Here is a 6,035-nt window from a genome sequence, read left to right as displayed (position 1 = left end):
TGGCAGCTCTGAAGGGCACACTCACAGGGAGAAGAGGCTGCTGCTCTCAGGGGGAAATTCCTGCAGACTCAGCCCTGCTGGAAGCAGGTGACTGTAGCATGTATCCACAAAGCTGAGGGTGAACAAGTGTTGAGGTTCTTGGTCAGGTAAGAAAATGAAATGAAAATGCTTCCTGCTGAAAATACCTGAATGTGCTGAGCATGGCCAGTCCAAACCCCAGGCTGAGAGCTGATAAATATGCTGCCAGATATTGAGCCAATGTTCTTGCCTCTTTTCCTGCTTGAGTGGAACATGGCAATCATCAAGAAGAATAAATCTGTAGGTGTCTTATGGGATGTATTAGCTGCCTACCAACCAATCCATGTAAGCTGGGAAGGGGATGTTCCCCTCACAGAAACTACAGAGCCAGGACCTGAGCTGGACTTAATATTCACACATGCATTTTTTTGACTACTGGGGTGCAAGACGTCATCTTTGGGCTCTGGAGCAGTGCAGGATTGTATTTCAGAGTAACAGCTGCTGTTTTGATATCAAAATAAAATTGCAATATGAGAATTAATTTTCCAGTTGCTTCTATTTAATGTTTGTGTTAAGAATTCAAATATTACAGGGTTGGCATTAAAACTGAACTCCCTCAGGACTTACACACAGCAGCAGTCTGTTGTCTGCTCTGGGCAGCAAGCAGGTTTGGGATTAGGTTTGGGCAAGAAAAGAACTGCAGTGACATAAGCCTTCAGGTTTACCTCAACACAGTTTCTGTGTAAACAACTGTCAGTCCCTTCTGTTAGTCCTGAAATAATTTGCAAAATAAGATGATTGCTTTAGGGCATGAACAGTGAGTACCTGGTAATATTTTTTCCCCAAAAGTGGCCAGTGAAGAGGGTGGCTTGGCAAAGGTGAACAGGATTATTTAGTCTGCTGGAGCCAGGACTACCTTCCCAAGATGAGTTCTGAGTAAACTGAGGGGGAAATGCCACACGTAGCAGCTACTCCTGGTGAGCTTCAGTCTTCTGCAGTACAAGGGTGAAATGTGTCACTACTCATAAAAAGGGGAATTCAGCTCTGCCACTCCTAGTCAGCACTTTTTTTCAGTGCTGGAAAAGTTAAAATGCATGTTTAAACTAAGATGCTGGTGGTATTTGCCTATAAACTGGGTAGAGGAGCTGGGGGTGAAGGGAAGTGAGTTAAAAGCCTTGGAAGGTGGGGCTCAGGTTAGCTGCTAAAAACTTCCTCTTTAGCAGTGCTGTAAAAATACTGTGCTCTTCCATCCTGGGAGCTGATTAATATCAAATTTCCAGTCCTGCTTGACAGAGTAATGAGTTCAATGTGATGTTTTAACATTAAGGCAGTGTTTACTGGAGTCTGTTAACCCTTAGCTTAGCAGTCTGTTAGCTGCTCTTGAAAGCAGCTAACAGATTCTTTCTGGAATCTGATTGCAGTTAGTAGGGGTTGCATGTTAATTTTTTTTCAAAGTCATCTTTGTCTCTGGGATTGTCAAGCCTAAGGTGAATGTTCACGCTGCTTGGTTCAGCCTATTCCTCCTTTACTCCTTTACTTGTCATCCTGGCAGACCTGAGATTGTTTTGGGCCCCTGAGCCCTTCTGTGTTTGAGGGTAGGAGGGCTGGGAAGGGACCATCCCCAAGGAAGAACAGAGACCATGAATGTGTGAAGCTTAACTTTTTGTAATAAGGGATGGGTAACTTCAAGCAGAAGTTGCAGAATTGCTGCTCAGATGGTCTCATTGTCAGCTCTCCCTGGCTGCTCTCTACAGATGCCTCAGTTTCTCAGTCTTTAAAAGCACAAATAATATATCCTTTGCAAACTTCTCTGAGGTGGAAAGGCCTGAGACTGATTGCTCATCAGCACTGAGACTGAAACCCTGGGCAGGGAATGGCTGTGAAATATGCCTGTGATTATAGTTGCTTTAGCCTAGAGAATAAGTAGGGAGAAAGAGTTTGGTAAACGTTGCCATACATTTCCTGAGCCAGGTATGCAATGAAGAAAGTAGTTAGTCACGAAGTAATTAGCAGGTAAAATAGCAGGCTATTAATCTGCCAAATCATGTTTTAACTTTGTTTTTCTGACTTCAGAGAGCTCTAAAAAGGCTGGGGTTTTTTTTTACAACTTCCACATTTCATTAACACTGTTGATTTAAAATCCTGTTTGCTGGACAGAGTGGAGAGTGTAGGGAAGGGCCAGTTCCTCAGCCTGTGTAAAGGGATAGCTGCTTTTCACCCTTTGGCATCACAGCACATTCCTTTCTGGCAGCCTTCTTCTGACAGCAACCTCTCCCTTAAAAACATGGCTGCATTGCCTCCCAGCAGCAACGTGGCTTAATAAAGATGAAAAAGAGCAAGAAGTTCAACTATCTCTTTTGTAAGCAACATTTTAAAAACTCTCCCTCATGCTTCAAAGAAACTAAAAGCCCTTTAGCTTAGCCCCACCAGTTTAAACTGTGTGCATCTATTAGTAATAATAATACCAATACCTGCAGCGGTTGAAACTTGTCTAACACTAGTAATTTAATAATTACTGTGGTGCCAAGAAGCTGTGATGGTCTTGTATCGGATGTGACACTCAGGAGGAGATCAGCCCCTGTCAGAGGCTGTAGGGGAACCTAAAGGTGGAAGCTGCAGTTGCCCTCCTCCCTAAGAGAGTGGTGCTGATGACAGAGTGCATTTGCCTTGCTCATTTTTCTGGGCTTGCTGCTATGGCCAGGTGGGCACTGTTCACTTACCACATGACACTTTGCTGTGCTGCTGCTGGAGTAGTGATGGTGTGTATTGCCAGCTCACAGCAGGATGGCCAGCTCAGGGCTGTGCTGTCCTCTCTTTTCCTTCAGACTGTGCTCAGGTTCCCAGGGATGCTAATTTCTGCTTTCAAGGCCATGGTGAGGATAACTCATACAGACTGGAAGAAAGATTGGGCCCTGCCTGGGATGCATGTGCCATGCATTGTGCATTAACACGGTGTCATTTCCATTCCAATTCCATGCTGCCAATGCACAATCAACCCTGATCCAAGGATTATCTTCCCCAAGCCTTTTTGTGTTGCTAAGCCCATGGCATCTCCCTTGAATGTTGGATCTGGGCTCCTAATGCACCGTGTTCCCTGTAATTAGGTGTATAAGCTCCTGAAGGGTGTTTGTGCAATAGAGGGAGTGAATCAGATGATTTTTCTTTGGGGCACTGAGCACCTGGAGCCTGTGGCCATCAGTTAATTACACTGGCTGTGAGCCACCCTGTCCTAGACAGAAGGGCTGGGTTTGTCTCCTTGGATCACAGGCAGCATTTTTTGCACTTCCAGACTAATACGTGCTGGCTGGTTTGGGATCAGAACAGGTGGTGGAGAAGGGGGAAGGCAGGGCTGTATCTTTTGCTGTATCTGACCAACCTGGGCTCTTCTCCCTTCCTGGAATGGTTGAGGTGAGGACACTGCAGTGGGACTGTTCAAGGCTTTGCTGGCAGCTGTGTGCCCATGGGAAGCACAGCCCTGTGTCACCTTCGGCCCTTCGTGTCTCTGGACCAGGCTGGCTGCCAGCTGTCCCCAGCAGCAATGGGGCTTTGGGGGCACAGGGCACTGTCAGTCCCTCTGAGAAGCAGTGCTACCCTCAATGCTCCACCTTGGGCTTAAAAAAAACCCCAAACCAAAGCAACAACAAAACCATCAGCAAAGAAAAGACCCCAAACCTCTCCAAATCCACTCCGAGGCAAAATGATGGCATTTGAACACTTTTGTTCTCTTTCTGGTTTGTTTGTTTTTTTGTTTGTGGGGTTTTTTGTTGTTGTTTTTCTGTTGGTAGCTCCTAACAGTGTCCCTTAAGCACCAGAGTCAAGCAGAGGGGCTGAACAGGTGACTTGCCTGCCTGCCTGGCCTCTGCACGAAGCAGTCATTCAGCAGGAGGTTCTGCACGTCCTCCTGTCCCCATATCCCCCAGTTCCATATCCTACATCCCCATGTTCCCCTCTCCCCCTGTCCCCACATCCTCCTGCCTCCCTGTCCCCCTTTCCCCATATTCCCCATCACCATATCCTGCTGTCCCCATCATCCCATATCTTCTTGTCCCTCTCTCCCCCTATCCCCCTGCCCCATATCTTCCTGTCCCTGTCCCTATATCCTGCTGTCCCCTTGTCCCCATATCCCCCTCTCCCCACATCCCACTGTCCCTGTCACCTTTTTCCCATTTCCTGTTGTCCCCATCTCCCCATCTCCATCTTCCCACATGTCCATATCCTGCCGCCCCTGTCCCCATCTCCCTGTATCTTCTTGTCTCTCTCTCCCCCTCTCCCCATATCTTCATGTCCCTATCCCCACTTCCCCTGTGCCCCTTTCCCCACATCCTCCTGTCCTCAATCTCCCTCTGTCCCCATGTGCCCATGTGCCCATATCCCCGGTCCCCCTGTCCCTATATCCCCCTGTCCCTATATCCCCCTGTCCCCACATTCTCCTGTCCCTATATCCCCCTGTCCCTATATCTCCCTGTCCCTACAGTCCCCTGTCCCTACAGTCCCCTGTCCCTATATCCCCCTGTCCCTATATCTCCCTGTTCCCACATTCCCCTGTCCCTATATCCCCCATCCCTATATCCCCCTGTCCCTATATCCCCCGTCCCTATAGCCCCCTGTCCCTATATCCCCCTGTCCCCACATTCTCCTGTCCCTATATCCCCCATCCCTATATTCCCCTGTCCCTATATCCCCCTGTTCCCACATTCTCCTGTCCCTATATTCCCCTGTCCCTATATCCCCCTGTCCCTATATTCCCCTGTCCCTATATCCCCCTGTTCCCACATTCTCCTGTCCCTATATTCCCCTGTCCCTATATCCCCCTGTCCCTATATCCCCCTGTGCCTATATCCCCCTGTTCCCACATTCTCCTGTCCCTATATCCCCCGTCCCTATAGCCCCCTGTCCCTATATCCCCCTGTCCCTATAGCCCTCTGTCCCTATATCCGTCTGTCCCCACATTCCCCCGTCCCTATAGCCGCCTGTCCCCACATTCTCCTGTCCCGCGGCGCCCCCTGGCGGCACTCGGCGCACGGCGCAGCCCGGTGCCGGTGCCAGTCCCGGTGCCGGTCCCGATGCTGGGATTGATCCCGGTGCTGATCCCGGTGCCGGTGCCAGTCCCGGTGCCAATCCTGGTCCCGATGCCGATCCGGGTCGCGGTCCCGATGCCGATCCCGGTGCCGGTGCCAGTCCCTCAGCCGGGGCCGCGGCGGGGCGCTGGTGCGGCAGCAGGAAAACACCGGGGATCTGCACGTCCCCCGCTCCTGCGGGACGAAGGATATACCCCGGGTAGAAGGATGTACCCCCAGCCGAAACACCGCGCGTGTCTAGCCAGGGTCAGCAGGATGGGGAGCAGCAGATGATGAGACCAGAGGGAATGTCTCATCGATAAGAAAGGAAGGTTTTAAAAAGCTCATAGCCACTAGCCATGAAATAAAGTTTTTGGGTAGTAGTTCTTGAAAACATTTCCCTGTGGATATGCCACCCTAGAGCTGCACGTTCATTCAGAATTCCTGCTGTGAAGCCACTGGATGTGGGGAACACTGTCTTCCCCTCTTCAGACAGAGAGCCATACTCACTTCTGACAGCTGGCAGGAGCTAAGCAGGTCAGGCTTAAAAAGTAGAGAAATAAGTGTGTAGAAGTCTGAATAATAACCAGAGCATTATTGGGCAACAGGGTGCCTTTGAATGTCTGCTTGGATCACAAATTATCATTCTGAATACAAGTATGTCCACTGGGCCAAGCACTGCATTGCTATTCACAAGCACAGGGAAACCTTGCACAGCAAATGTGGTCAAGGCCTGAAATATTGTCTTTGAAGGATTTTAGATCCAGTATTTTGCTTAAGTGGTCATTGCCTGTTGTCTTGACTGGGATTTGTTAGTCCTGACCTGGAGTAATACTCTTGTCCTCAGTGACCAAGTCACTCTGGAAATGCAGAGGAAAAATAAGGAAGCAGGGGAAAACCGAGGCAAAACAAAGTGTATTTAACCACATGTATCTTTAAAGCTCCAAGCTGGACCCACTC

This window comes from Prinia subflava, chromosome 11 (assembly GCF_021018805.1).
Source record: "Prinia subflava isolate CZ2003 ecotype Zambia chromosome 11, Cam_Psub_1.2, whole genome shotgun sequence".
In the NCBI taxonomy this organism is placed as follows: domain Eukaryota; kingdom Metazoa; phylum Chordata; class Aves; order Passeriformes; family Cisticolidae; genus Prinia; species Prinia subflava.
The sequence above is the reverse complement of the archived record's forward strand: the minus strand, read 5'-3'. Positions refer to the sequence as shown.